This window comes from Topomyia yanbarensis, chromosome 2 (assembly GCF_030247195.1).
Source record: "Topomyia yanbarensis strain Yona2022 chromosome 2, ASM3024719v1, whole genome shotgun sequence".
NCBI lineage: Eukaryota > Metazoa > Arthropoda > Insecta > Diptera > Culicidae > Topomyia > Topomyia yanbarensis.
The window spans coordinates 162,572,081-162,587,711 of NC_080671.1; the positions used below are offsets into that span (position 1 = coordinate 162,572,081).

General features: G+C 42.6%; 1 protein-coding gene across 4 annotated transcripts in view; it reads right to left on the reverse strand.

Moving 5' to 3' along the window:
• The window catches only part of LOC131681951 (nuclear receptor-binding protein homolog), a 211,927-nt gene that overhangs the window by 108,333 nt on the left and 87,963 nt on the right, over nucleotides 1–15,631 (reverse strand). For 2 of the 4 annotated variants that reach the window (XM_058963062.1, XM_058963065.1), the window contains exon 2: nucleotides 14,533–15,206. The exons of the other annotated variants lie outside the window; for them this stretch is intronic. The gene's annotated coding sequence lies outside the window, so the exon portion shown is untranslated. The remainder of the gene's footprint in view (nucleotides 1–14,532; nucleotides 15,207–15,631) is intronic. 4 annotated transcript variants of the gene reach the window in all.

Below are 15,631 nucleotides of genomic sequence, written 5' to 3' on the forward strand. Positions count from 1 at the left end.
ACGGCATTTACGCGTTGGTCGCTGGCTGAGTAAAACCCGGTGATAGTATGGAGCACGAGCAACTTATTTTTTGCGACAAGGCCTTCTCAAACATTTCCCACATAGTCGTTTGTATTTATTAGAAAAATACAGAAATAACATTCGTCACGCATTTTACTATGAATTGTTTTCATATATGAAGTATGAATCATAAATAAATAAAACTGCTACAACCTTACTTGGCGGTTAATCCCTCGAATGAAGTTGTCGCACAATTAACTAAATACAAACGCAAAGCTTCATGTTCCGATTCCACCAGCTCACATCTCGGTCTAGTCGAAAAGGGAAGGGTCCGTACATTTAATTTCATCGCCGACACACGCAAGTTAACCGAGCGGTCAGTCGGATGCTTGGGGGCCAAGATTGGAGCCGCATGAATGAAATGCGCGCTATGGTCGAGCGGTAGGGATGGCGACGGTGGGTGGTGCGCGCACATGGAACCACTCCATTCACCCAATGGTCGCGTCGTCGTCGTCGTCTAGTCCAATCAACACACGGATGGTCCTATCGGTGGTTTTTCTCTTGCATTGGTCTTTTTCTAGCCTATCAGAAAACAGGAACCTACCTCACGATACTTCCCTTTGTTGCCTATCGCACAAATCCTAATCTTTAACAGTTTCGCTTGGATGGTGTCGATTTTTTTTTTTAATTTCTTCCAAGCAGCAAAAAAATCGCTAGCCCGTTGTGATTCGCGACTTTGCCTTTCGCTTCTTTTAGGTTTTTGCCAAATCATCTAATTTTGTGCGAATTTTCTTCTTCGTCTTCCACCCGGTGCCGAGATTTGCGATCCATCGAACTTTTGATGCCTTTCGCATGTGCGAATTTTGTGGTGTCTTCTTTCGGTCGTGTTCTTTCCTTCACGCCTTAGCTTCATTTTTCGCCGATCCGCGATCTTTTTATCATGCGGTGCGGGGTTTATGATAGGAGGTTAGAATCTCTGCTGATGCGAAGCAAATAAAAAAGCGAGCATTCTCGCACGCATCGATACACTGCAAAACTGCTGGATGGTTGTATTTGTGTGGTTGTGTTCATAGACCGGTCTGCTTTTTCGAGTGGAGTTCGCACCGGGTACGTTTAGTGGAGTGCGGTTTGAATTAACTTTCTACTGGTATACGACGACTATGCAAAGGAAGTTTTGTTAGAAGCTATAATTTAAGATAATCTTGAGAACTCACATAAGTGTTCAGCACGGAAAACTGATTCACCATAATATCAACAGAAACTGTAGATTATTTGATTCTGACTAGTTGTTATTAGGGATTCCGGAACAGTGTTGTCAGATGGTGTTATATGATATCAGTTTAACAATAAATTAAAAATCGGTATTCATCGGTATTACCTTTATGAATTTGTTTCAACTAATAGGATTGCAGCTTATAGCTTAGGGAATCTCGGTCCGACCCGCGAGATAAAATTTGCAAAATTGGACGAAGTGGCGACTGTCTGCCGAGTAAATAACGGTCCTCAGGAGGAGGAGTAAACTTTGCGCCTGTTTGTCTCGAAATGTGTACGTCAAGTCCTGTATTTTGTCTAGCCCAAGGTATCATGCACCTAACAATCGTCAGTGATGCAATCAAAAGTTCGCATTAATTTCACTTCTGTCTTCTTCCTGATCTCCTCTTGGGCCCAGAATCTGAAGCGGATCAATCGACTATTAAGTAGATCCAACTGACACTGGTAACTGTAATATCCATGAATGCTGATTTCCCTGAAATTATTCTGCCATTTATTGTTCTTGTTTTAGAGTATATTAAAGATTGTTTTGTTTGATAGTCAGAAATAATTTAAAATTTTAATACGTTACAACTGTCACAGAGAACAGACATCCAGGTTGGAACAATCAAGATTAAAATACTTTGAACTTTCGCCATTTGAACAAATATCCGCTAGAACACTACGGCCACCATACTAGCATATGCCAATATAATTATGACGGTCACTTGGACATCAACTGTGTGGTCCAATGTTAATACATTAAAATTCACGCACTAAACGGAATAAAAACAGAACCACTCTCACCAGGCTTTCGGCCAAACGGTTTCGACCCATTTGGCCCGTTTGGAACCACCGAACACCGATTAGATAGTTCGAGGATACGAAGGTAGACTTCACTTTGGGTCCCCACAATCAATTTATTTTACAGAAGTGTATTTAGTGGCTGGTTCTAGATATTTATGACTAGTGCTGAACGCTTCGCTTAGCTGAGCTTGTGTAACCACCCCTGGCTGCTACTCCGTTATCCATCTGGACTAACTGAAGTTGCACAGTGAAGCAGTAGATAATTATACTTGGGAGCAGCGAAACATCATTCAACTCCCTAAAGTGTTTATTGATCAATACAGAAACCGGTCAGTCCCGAACGTAGATCGCGGAAGGAAAGGGAAGGTATGTTAGTCCGATACTTGCTATTGCTAGAGGCCGTATATACTACTGCGCACTCCACAACTATCTTGGAAGGAGGATATTTGTTAGTAAGTATAGCCAAACCGACACCAGGGAGGTGACTTTCCACTATCTGCACGGTGTGTATAATAGAACAATATTATGGCAAAAAAAGTATCGCTGAATTGTTCACTATTGGATTAAGGAAACTTTTACCTTCAATTTGAAACCAATTCAGAAATAATCCACCAAGGGATTCTGAACATTTTTTTTTTTCAAGTTCAAATATCATGAGTTATGAATCTTACTATATACGTGTTCTAACTATCACGGATCATTCAAAACATTGAGTCCAATCGAGGTCCTACAGAGTCCAAAGTAGCATTATCTATAAACACGATTGAGTGTGCATTACATAAGAAAAAACTTCAACATTTGCCAATTCGTTTCAAAATATTTATATATTTCAAGAATTATATAATGCAACAGAATGTAATAATGCGTTTGAATAATTTTCATATGATTCGGGAACCTCCCAAGCCGTAGAAAAGTCCAAATGAACAGACTCGGTAGCTTGATTACTGAATTTTGCTGATTGCATAGTTTCACAGAGCTGTGACGTATGGAATCTTAAAATATGAAACTTTGAACTATTGGGAAGTTTCACTTTTGTCCAACTTTCTGCAAAACATTCAGTGTCTTTCTCGTACTGGGTGTAGGATCTCTTTGAAACAAGACTGATACAGTTAATGAAACTGGCACGAGCCTGAAAATATGTAAATTTACTTCAGTGTGGTTTCTATGTTATAGAATTCAATACCTTTAATATTTCAAGAGATCCGTCCAAACAGAAAATTGAAGGGTGTTCTATTAGTTGATGACAATTTGTTCCTGTGGGTCCAAATTGGCTGTGCCTTGTACTATTACTCATCGTGACCTGCAATCCGGCTACATCCCCATCAATGCTTTCCACGCCTTTATAAATGGCGTTCACGATATTCACTGCTAGCTTCTCGTTTGCTCCACTCTGCTGCCATTTTGATACATTTTCGCGGTAGCTTGCTAATGTTATGGAAATCTTGGACCTATCCGACAAGCTGTTTCTGGGAGCGTAACAATATGGGCAGGGGTAAGACGACCTGTAACCCATTATTACAAGTAGTAGGTTAACTATATTCAGGTTACATGAGACCATAGTTTCTACTGAGTTTAGCTCCATCAAAGTTATCCATATTTGGGATATATTTGTATACTTTTACGGTATTCCAGGAACAGCCACTAGTAGCAATATTTTCCTAACACCATTGCACTTTAAAGGATTCCTTCTATCTCTGGAACTTTCGAAGGTTCTTTTCTGAATGATAGACAGTGCAATTTTTTTTTTTCGAGAGTTGTCCTACTGGAGCTGTAGAGCTAGGTTCTCGGAAGGGCTCCCCGTCAGAATCACATACTACAATTTGCAGACGAGACAGGCAATGTCGCCCAATAAAACACTGCAATAGGCCAATTGTAGTGGGCCGTGATTCTGAATGTGATATTCATTGTACGGTTCAGGCATGTGCGGGCGTAGGGACACGCGATCGCGTGTATCATCGCGAAGGGCTCGAACATTTGTACGTTAACGTGCTCGATCGCGTTTCTATGTCGCGTGTGCTAACGTGTATGAACTTCGCGTGTATAAATTCTATTTCATAACCGTGTGCCTTTCGCGTATTCGCGTGTGTTCTAGAATGATCGCGCGCGGACCGTGAATCTGATACTTAATTTTTTGTGTACGGTTCAGATTCCAGAAGAAAGTGGGTTCTTACATATCATTAGAATTCCCATTCATGTCGCCGTAGAACGCGTGGCCTAGTGGATATGAGCTTTATTTTTTTTGGATTGGTCCAACTGAATGTATGGACCTAAATTGCTAGAATGAAGGCTAAAGATTTCCGGACGTGACCGACTCATGATCGCGCGCGTTTGCGGGTTCGCGTTTGAGACCGCGTTTGTAACTTCGCAAGTACTAAAACGTTCACACAATTGCCGGAGTGTTATCAAGTTTACGCGATCGCGGGCATAGGTGTGCGTAGATGATCGCGAAGGGCTAAAGCGTTCGTATGTTGGCGTTTTTGTCGCGTGTGCTCGCGTGTATGTGACTTCGCGTGTATAAATTCGATTTTGAAACCCTGCGACCATTCATATATTCGAGGACCGTCATTCTTATCTTTAGCTTTCGGTGTACGGATCACATTCTGACAGGGAGAGAGTTACCCCATATCACTAGAGTTTCCGGTCATGTCGCCATGGAACGTTTTGTCTAGTGGATATGGGAGTTATTTTTCAATTGTATTATTTTTTTATTAATTAACAAGGACCTAGATTGTTTGTACCGAGGATAGAGACTTCCGGACGATCCCGATTCATGATGGCGCGAGCGCGGGAGTTTGTAGGTTAACGCTTGAGATCGTGTTGGTAAGTTTATGAGTGCTGAGATTTTCACCTTATCACCGGGGTGTAATCATGTTTGCGAGTTCGTAGGTTGCTTGGAAAATCGCGAGGGGCTCTAAGGTTTGTGCGCTGACGTGATTTTGTAACGTGTGTTCTTGAATAGTCGCGCGAACCGTGAGTCTGATATTAAATTTTCGGTGCGCGGTTAGAATTCTGGCAGAGAGTGGGATCGTTTATATCGATAGGGTTCCCGGTCATGTCGCCATGAGACGTGTTGTCTAATAGGTATGGGCGTATTTTCTTAATTGGTCCAGCTGAAGGCATGGACCTAGGCTTCTAGGATCAAGAACAGACTTAGGTTCCCCTTAGAACAGACGTAGGTTCCCGCTGAGACCGCGTTTGAGAATGTGTGAGTGTTAAGACGTTCACTATCACCATCTTTGTTGACCCAGCTGAAGGCGGGTGTAAAATGGCATTATAGGACTCGAAAAGAAGAAATAAAAGACAATATATGAGAGACGTAATGGATTAGATAGGTACAAGATACAGCTGAAGTTATGATCATCACATGAGACATACATTAGTACTTCAAACACTACTAATACTTGAATAGCCAATCACCACACATAGCACATCCTTTCTCAATTATCTATTTGTTACTGGTTGATTGTTGGTTATGAGCTGGTAAATAGAGGAAAGGTATAGGACAGATAAAAGGCTCATATCAGCCCTCCCGGCCTCCTCGATACATCACTATCGAGGCGTACTGTAATCAACATCTTGACGCGGGCTTCTTATATAAATCAAATCCTCAGTAGTCATAATGTTTGGTGGATTATTAACATGAGAACTAATTAACCTCTAGTACTAGAACTTGGTGCAAATAAAAACTAAAAAGAGCGAAGGTCCTTATATTTAGATAACTCTATTGAATCTATTGTGGCTTGATGATGTTTACAATACCGTCAATCCCATCAACCTGCGAGAGGGTGAATGATAGACAGTGCAATTTTTAGGAACAAAATGAACATTTGTGCGTCGGATAAAACCAGTTTTTGCTGTCAATATCGGGCAAGTATCGTTCTTTGGTGGTTTGTCTTTCTTTTTCGGAAATGATTCTCAAACTCACTTTTCAAGGCACTGAACACAATAAGCCTACGGTGATCTAAAAAGGAACATGCCAAAATTATTACACTGTGCGATAATAATTGCGAAGTCGAAATCAAATCGAAGTGGACTATTTTTTCTGGAAGCATTTCTATCCAATAGCAAAAGAAGTCGATTTAGACGTACTTTATGCTAACGCCAATGACGGCTGAGCGAATCATATGAAGTAACGGCTATAGAAAAAGAAATGTTTGCTAGCCTAGCAAGGGTTTTGCTATTTAAATAGAAAATAATGAAAAATGAAATAATAGTCCGACCTAGTTTGACATTTCTAGCCATACCGTGTTATTGGATTAATGGTATTAACTTAGGCCACCCTCATTGAGTTAAAAAATAAAAATGTTCGTCAACCCTCGGTGGATTATTTTAGAAAAGTTTTACATGAAAGGTATAAAGGTCTGTTATCGAATGGCGAAAGATTCAGCGATGCTTATTTTTTGTTAAAAGGTCATTTTATATACACACCGTGTCTGGACTAGATCTCGACTTATCAACTCATGGACCGGGGATCAAGGGCTTTACTTCAGTTCCGAAGGAAGACATGACCACAAATTTTTTCATCTTAGAAAAATCGCAACGACCTCGGTTGGGATGGAACCCAGACCAACTAGGATGGGTGCCGGTCACGCTTACCACACCACCACCGGCGCCGCCATTATGACTAGTGCTGAACACTTTGCTTAGTTTAAAAAGCCAGATGGAAGCCGAAAAAATAAATTTGATTTTGGGCATCCACATCAAAGTCGGAAACGAAGACGAAATAGCAGGCGATTCTGTAAACACCCATTGTTCCATTAATTAACGCATAAACATGACCTGGCCATTAGAGTGGCTCATAGTTGTATGGAAAAACTTCAAAATGATATCAACTAGTGAGCACAGCACTTTTTGAGTTCCTTTTGAGGTCCAAAATACCTGTTGAAAATTTGGTAGCGGTTGGTTGCTTCCCGGGTTTGCGTAATACATTCAAAGTTTGCATGGGATTTTATATGGAAAAATCAATTATTTTACGTTTACGTAAATAAAGATCGCTATTTCACTGTACATATATGAAAAATCAGCTCTAAAAACTATAGTTCAAACCTTGGTTTACAACTTTGTCAAAAACCGTAACTAGCTACGAGATTTCAAAAAATAGTTAAAACTTATGGTAAAATCCAAATGCAGAAATTGATTATTTTTCCAACACTGCCGGTGCACCACCGACATCGACATTAAAAACTTAAATAAATGAGAATATATTCATCGCAGAGACTTGGTACCTTTGAATGAAATGTTCAGAATGAGTTGCATAATAACATAGACGTACTAAGAAAATGAAAAGAAGAGATGGGGGGAGGGGGCTTGTGTACCCCCAGTCCCTTTTTAGATTGTTTTGTATAAGACATAGAATCATTACGTCCTTTTAAATGTCAACGACTGAAATTTCTTAATATTTTGATAAACCCAAATATGAATCATACTACAATCTTTGTTGTGGGAAATAACATTTACAATATTTAGGATTGACACATACAAATTTATGTGTTGTTTTTGCTTGAGGCAATAACTAGCTCAGGTATGGAAATCGCGTTGGGTTCTAACCTGAAGTATATTTCTGGTTCATCAACATCACCTCTGTTTTGCGTGAACCTAACTCAATTTCATAAAAAACGCTTGTTTGAAATAACTATCCTGATTTCGTTCCTAGATTCTCGAACGAAAATGTCAATAGAAACAATTCCGAGACTTCCAGGAATCTAAGGATATGCATTTTTTTAAATTCTGACTCTGAACGGCTAAGAAATAGGGTTTTAAAATATGTAAAAGTTATAAACCGATGTACCATTTTAAATGAGATAACAGTAGAGCCCTTAAATAGTAGCACTCAAACACGTAAGATTAATTTTTGATTCGGCGGTATAAACTTGCGTTGAAGGTGTGCTCCTTATATTTTGCTAAACTATCTAAACAGGGAACTGGGGAGTACACAAGCCACACCCCCTCTACTTTTCATTTTCTGACTACGTCTATGTTATTCAGTAATTCATTCTGAACATTTCATTCAAAGGTACCAAGTCTCTGCAATGACTATATTCTCATTTATTTAAGTTTAAAATATGGGTGTCGTGGTGTACTGACAGTGTTGGAAGAAATAATGAATTTCTGCATTTGGATTTAACCATAAGTTTTAAAATCGTTATAACTATTTTTTGAAAACTCGTAGCTAGTTACCGTCTTCGACAAAGTTGTTAACCAAGGTTTGGACTATAGTTTTATAAAGCTGGTTTTTCATATTGAATGAAATAGGGATCTTTATTAACGTAAATGCAAAATAATTGATTTCCCCATATAAAATCCCATACAAACATTGAACGCAATGCGCAAACCCGGGGAGCAACCGACCGCTCCCAAACTTTGCACAGGCATTAAGGACCACAAAAGGAATTAAAAAAGTGCTGTACTGAAAATTGTCATATTCGAGCCACTCTACTGGCCATGCAAGCTATCTTGAGTATGAAATCGATGTGAGCAAACCAACTGAATTTTGACTTAAAAATTACTGTTACGCATTTTACCTTGTCTGAGACTATTATTTTAACATCAAGGTTCAAGGAGAAAGCTTGGAAAAGTGGCCATCTTGAAAAACCAAAAAAGCAGCTTTTTTTCTAACGCCGTTGGAAAAATCTTCATGAAAATCAATCAGCAGCATTCCACTCATTGATTCATTTTCATGATGATTTTTCCAATAGTGTGAGAAAAACTGCTTTTTTCGTTTTCCGAGATGGCCGCTTTTCTGAGCTTTCTCAGTTGAACCTTAAAGAACTGCAATGAACGAGACCCAGTTCTAATCCTACGATGAGTGAAATGTACCATAGAGATTTTGTTTGGATTAACTGATAACACAACTTGAAGACACCTTTGTTAAATCGCACGCAAAACTCAAAAACTAATTAAATTACCTCAGCAAACCAATGCACAAAGGAGTAACTAGAACAAAATTCCTGGCCAATAACCAAAATATTTTTTTTTTCGATTTTATATTTCTAAATTTAGTTCTTCCGAACTTGTTTATCTATTTATTAACAGATTAAGGCCGAAGTGGCCTGTGCCGTATACAAAAGATTCCTCCATTCCACTCGGTCCATGGCCGCGCGTCGCCAGCCACGCAGTCTGCGAAGGGTCCGCAAATCGTCTTCCACCTGGTCGATCCATCGTGCTCGCTGCGCGCCACGTCTTCTTGTACCGGTCGGATTGCAATTGAGAACCGTTTTCACCGGGCTATTGTCCATTCTGGCTAAGTGCCCGGCCCACCGTAGTCGTCCGATTTTCGCGGTATGACAGATGGGCGGCTCCCCCAACAGCTGATGCAACTCATGGTTCATTCGCCGTCTCCATGTGCCGTCTTCCATCTGCACTCTACCGTAGATGGTACGCAGCACTTTCCGTTCGAAGACACCAAGTGCGCGTTGGTCCTCCACGAGCATGGTCCAGGTCTCGTGCCCGTAGAGAACTACCGGTCTAATCAGCGTCTTGTAGATGGTCAACTTAGTACGACGGCGAACTCTGTTCGACCGAAGTGTCTTGCGGAGGCCAAAGTAAGCACGATTTCCTGCCACGATGCGTCTACGAATCTCTCTGCTGGTATCATTGTCGGCGGTCACCAGTGAGCCCAAGTACACGAACTCTTCAACCACCTCGATTTCGTCGCCACCGATGCAAACTCGAAGCGGGCGGTTCTCATTCTCTTCTCGTGAACCTCTTCCTATCATGTACTTTGTCTTCGACGTGTTGATGGCAAGTCCGACGCGCTTGGCTTCTCTTTTCAGTCTGATGTAGGCTTCCTCCATCTTCTCAAAGTTTCGTGCAATAATATCAACACCATCGGCGAAGCCAAGTAGCTGATGGGACTTTGTGAAAATCGTACAACTCGTGTCGATCCCTCCTCTTCTTATTACACCTTCCAGCGCGATGTTGAATAACAGACACGAGAGACCATCACCTTGCCGTAACCCTCTGCGTGATTCGAAGGGACTCGGTACTGCCCCACGAACTCTCTTGCAATTGGTGATAGTCGACGGCATAGTATTTGGGAGAGTACCTTGTAGGCGGCGTTCAGCAGGGTGATTGCTCGGTAATTGCAGCAATCCAGCTTGTCGCCCTTTTTGTAGATAGGACACACGACACCTTCCATCCACTCCTCCGGTAAAATCTCCTCCTCCCAAATCTTGGTAATCACCCAGTGCAGCGCTTTAGCCAGTGGCTCGCCACCGTGTTTTAGTAGCTCGCTTGGTATTTGGTCAACCCCAGCGGCTTTATTATTTTTGAGCCGGCTAATCTCCTCCTGGATTTCTTGGAGATTCGGAGCCGGTAGTGTAATGTCTTCCGCGCGTGCTCCCAGGTGCGTTACCGTGCCATCCTCGTCGTCTGCTGCATCGCCGTTCAGGTGTTCTTCGTAGTGCTGCCGCCACCTCACGATCACCTCACACAGGTCCGTGAGAAGATTCCCGTTTGTATCTCTGCACATGTCGGCCTGTGGTACGTGGCCCCTGCGCGAGCGGTTCAACTTCTCGTAGAATTTCCGTGTGTCTTTAGCGCGGTACAGCTGCTCCATCGCTTCGCGATCTCGGTCTTCCTGCTGGCGCTTTTTGGTCCGGAAAACCGAGTTCTGCCTGTTCCGGGCCTGTTTATATCGCGCCTCGTTCGCCCTCGTGCGGTGTTGCAGCATTCTCGCCCATGCTGCATTCTTCTCTTCGACTAACTGTTCGCATTCGCCGTCGTACCAGTCGCTTCTTCGGTCCGGGCCCACCGTACCTAGTGCAGTGGCTGCGGTGCTACCTATGGCGGATCGGATATCTCTCCAGCCATCTTCAAGGGTAACTGCGCCTGGCTGCTCTTCCGTTGGTAGTGCCACTTCCAACTGCTGCGCGTATTCTTGAGCCACTCTGCCATCTTGTAGCCGCTCGATGTTTAGCCGCGGCGTTCGGCTTCGACGAGAGCTATGCACTGTCGAAAGTTTTGAGCGCAAGCATACTGCAACCAGGTGGTGGTCCGAATCTATATTCGCACTGCGATAAGTGCGGACGTTTGTGATGTCCGAGAAAAATCTACCGTCGATTAGAACGTGGTCGATTTGATTTTTTGTTACTTGGTCCGGTGATCTCCAGGTGACTTTGTGGATATCTTTGCGAGGGAAGAAGGTGCTTCGGATTACCATTCCACGGGAGGCTGCGAAGTTCACACATCGTTGGCCGTTGTCATTTGATACGGGATGCAGGCTGTTAGGCCCGATCACCGGTCTGTACATTGCCTCCCTTCCTACCTGTGCGTTCATGTCGCCGATGACAATTTTCACGTCTCGCAGAGGGCAACCGTCGTATGTCTGCGCCAGCTGCATGTAGAACGCTTCTTTCTCGTCGTCGGATCTCCCCTCGTGTGGGCAGTGCACGTTGATGATGCTGTAGTTGAAGAAACGGCCTTTGATCCTCAACTTGCACATCCTTGCGTTGATCGGCTGCCACCCGATCACACGTTGGCGCATCTTGCCCAGCACTATGAAGCCGGTTCCCAGCTCGTTGGTTGTACCACAGCTCTGGTAGAAGGTAGCCGCTCGATGCCCGCTTTTCCACACCTTCTGTCGCGTCCAGCAAAGTTCCTGCAGCGCCACGATATTGAAGTTGCGGGGGTGTAGCTCGTCGTAGATTATCCTGTCACATCCTGCGAAGCCGAGCGATCTGCAGTTCCATGTTCCGAGTTTCCAATCGTGATCCTTTATTCGTCGCCTGGGTCGTTGCCGATTGTTCTGGGTCGTATTCTCTTCTGTATTGCTCGTTATGTGGGTTTTTTAAGGGGCGGCTTATAGGGCCTACGCCAACCACCTGTCTCGCCAGTGGGCCATCGTGCCAGGACTGCTTAAGGTCCCACCTGGACACCAGGACAGGTTTACACCTTCCGAAGAAGGGTAACCCCCCCCTTCCCTGCCAGCATACGACCAAAGTTCCCACCGGGGTTGGTTACCCGATCTTCACTAAGGTTACTCGTATCCCAGCCGACGCCACGAGGAGGCCAGGGCTAGGAGTTACTGGGCAGGAAGCTAAGGACCGCAAGTGGGGTCTATTTTATGCCTTCAGGTACAAAAGGGCTTACGCACTGCCCAGTCTTCCGAACTTGTCCGATCTACAAATTACAAGCGATTCCCAAATATTGACATTTTTACTAATTTGAGGTATATCGAAATGCTGTCGGGCCAAATACTATGTTTGGTACAATGGATCTCTATGAATATGTACACAGGCTTCGCTTTTCATCCGCAGACAGACACTCAGTTTCCCGATCTCTATTTATTTTAACGATGAGCATAGATGTTGATTGTTAAGCAGTGCATGTATCTAAACGGATTCGAGAGAGATGTCAAAAGTGCCTACTATGGCAAGAAAAATTCCTAAGCTAGATGCTTATGTGAAAAATTTTGACGATAGACTTCCCTCAATGATATTCACGTTTCTCAAGCTGACATCCCGTATTTAGTGATCCACTTTACATTATTTCATAAAAAGGTACCACAATCATCTTCATCAAGAAATTTAATATTTATTTCCTGCTACGCTCCTAGAATACATCTTGTTACATGACTACCATTTTTGGAGTAAAATTGAAAAGATTCCATCTTTGCCCGGCAGCTTTTACGGAGCCAAATTTCCAACCGCCCATTCGCTCGATTCAGTCATCATGATATTACGAGCTAATAAGAGTCATAACATCCCGTAAAGGAACTAGGAACAGGTGTCGGAGATTGGTCCGAACTCCCCTAGGCTAGTGACATTTGCATATAGACCTATCCAACGGCTTTCTCTACAAGACCGAAGAGCATTCCTCTAGGCTTCACAATCCGAACCGTCCGAATTGTCAACGATTTCGAGCATTTATGCATAGTTTCTAGACTTTATACGCACATACAACTCGATATAACAAGAAGTGGACAGAAAAAGAACCCTGAACAAATACAATTGTTCCTCACCTTATACCATTCGAAACAAAATGATAATACAATAATAACATATTCTGTGCCCATTTCAAACTATTTAAACCAACAACTACAGCATTCGTCTGCTAGAGCTCATCAAACTACCAATTATTAACTTTCATATGAGACTGACAAAATCGGTTCAAAAAGCTAATTAAATCGGGGGTAGACAAAATCGGGGGCTGATAAAATCGGGTCTTCACTGTATTGGCATATTAGCCAAAAAAATTTCGATTCACTTCAGTCATCAGTAAAAATCTGAACTTCTGTACCACCGGGACATCAGTGCCGACCAGGTATTTCGACGTACACGTAAGATGTGTGACATTTTTGGATATAGGGTCTGGTTATGGGTTAAAGTTCTGACGTGTATTTAGTACAATCAAAATATCAAAGTATGAGCAGTAAGGATATATTAAAATGATCTCACCAAATCCAAATGTTCCCTTCGTTCGATTTCTCCGACCGGTAATGTCCATGTATTGATCAAGACGGTGGCATCGTTTGTTGGTGGGTATTTACTGCGAAAACAGAACCTGCTACTGCAAACAAGTCGAGGACAGAGGCCGATGGCTTCGCTTCCCTATTGTGATTTTTTTTGCTTAACTTCACCACTGAATGTCATTTTCATTGCAGCATTACTTTTCTTCGGGAAAAGACTTGAAAGATGGAAAAAGCACATCTAGTTTTGATCTCAAAAACCTTTTCCATATCTTTTTGACCCAATTTTGTCAGACTAATATGGAACCCCGCTTGATGGGCTTTAGCAGAGGAACCAAGTCATTCGAGTAAATCCATTCTTGAGCATACTTTTCTTATCTTAGAGAAACAAAATATGCAAAAAAAACATATTTTGGAAATTTTCACTAAATGATCAGAAAGGGTTATGATGTTACGTCTAGGGACTGAAGGATATTTTAAGTTTATTAAAAATAATGAAAAATTATATGTTCCGATTTTGTCAATGTCCCCGTTTTGTCTGCTTAAAATTCATTAAGGGGCTGATAGAAACAATTCTACACTGTAGTACGACACTATGACATTGCCTCGACCCGAAAAATAAAAGTAGTCTAAATTGTGACTGAATTGAAGTGTTACTAAACGCACCCCACCCATAGGCTCGACTGGTTCGTGCATCGTCCAACTGGACAGTCGATGGGGAGCCGCCGCATGGCTGCTTGTATGGGTGTATTTGCAGTGCACTTTGCCGCACAGGCGTATGCCACATGTATCTGTTTGTTGATGTTAATTTCTTCGGTATTTTCCATCAGCTTTCTAGAATGTGTCCATGTCGATGAAAGTTACAGTAAGTCGGTTAAAGTATTTCCCGTTTATTTTAGTGAAATGTTTGATTAGCAAATCAATGAATAAGTTTTTTTTTCCGCTATTAAACATTAAACGGGTTTCAGTGAAATTTCGAAATTACATTGATGAATTAGTTGTCATTTCTCAAATAATGGAATAAATTGATAGTCAGTATAAACCAGGAAAAAAGTGACAATACTCACCCTAACTGAGCTCCTGTTTTCAGGCACCACTCTTCCATTGAGAGTTCGATTGTATTCCGGTCGAAGTAATCCACCAATACACCAGATGATAAGAACTTTGAATCTACAGAGAACCCCACACAGTTACACTCTACACTAACGATGGTAATAATGACTGATGAGCGGTGAAGACGAGGCGATCGACACACCGCCTTTTCCGGGATTGCTCGCTCTTCCCACAGTGCACAACAGATCACAGCTTTGCCGTCCAGGATTACCGTTCTCCCTCCGACCAAGCGAACAATTCACTCAAACATTAGCACCCACTGCGAACGGGAACATCAAGTTGCACCGCTGAACTCTTATTCACCTATCCGAGTATGCAATCTGGCGAGATTGGTAGGAACAACCGGACACCTTTCTCGGTGAAAAAGTAATCGTATGGCCTTTCTTCTTGCTGCTCCTCTCCTTTGGCGTTTGTTTATCACTTGTCGTCACACAAACACCTGCACCATCAAACGAAGGACTAGCTATTTATTGTTGGTATTACTAAACTACCATCGACGACGACGACGAACATTCGAAATTCTTTCGGCGCTTTTCTCCTTCTCCTTTTCACTCACTGAATTCACTTTTCCTTCGATCTCTCTTTTCAGCAGTCGATGATTTGATTAAAACGTACGGAAATTAATTCACTAATATCGAAGAAAGAGAGGAAACGAACGGTGTAGAAACATACAGAAACACACAGCAATCCAAGGTTAAATCGGCACTTCTGTGTTCGCTGCTGATGCCGGTCCACTCTTGCGTGTCTGTGATGTGCCGCTGGTAGTCCATGCAGGTTGCAAACGCGAGGAAAAGAGAGCGAGAGCTCGCGCGAAAGTGCCTTGTTTCGTTCGCGCGCCGCAATAACTAGGTTTGCGAGAGTTGCAAAAACAGAGGAAAGATTCTTCGGAGTTTAGTAGATTCTTCCACCCAGCGTGTTCCGCACAACACAATGGTCTGCTGCGCTCGAATTGTGTGTGTGTGGGGAGGGCAGTGGGTGGAGATGATGGGTGAGTTACAGTGCACATATAACTGGACTGTGGGCAGGAGCAAGATTTAATTTTTGAGCTTCTTT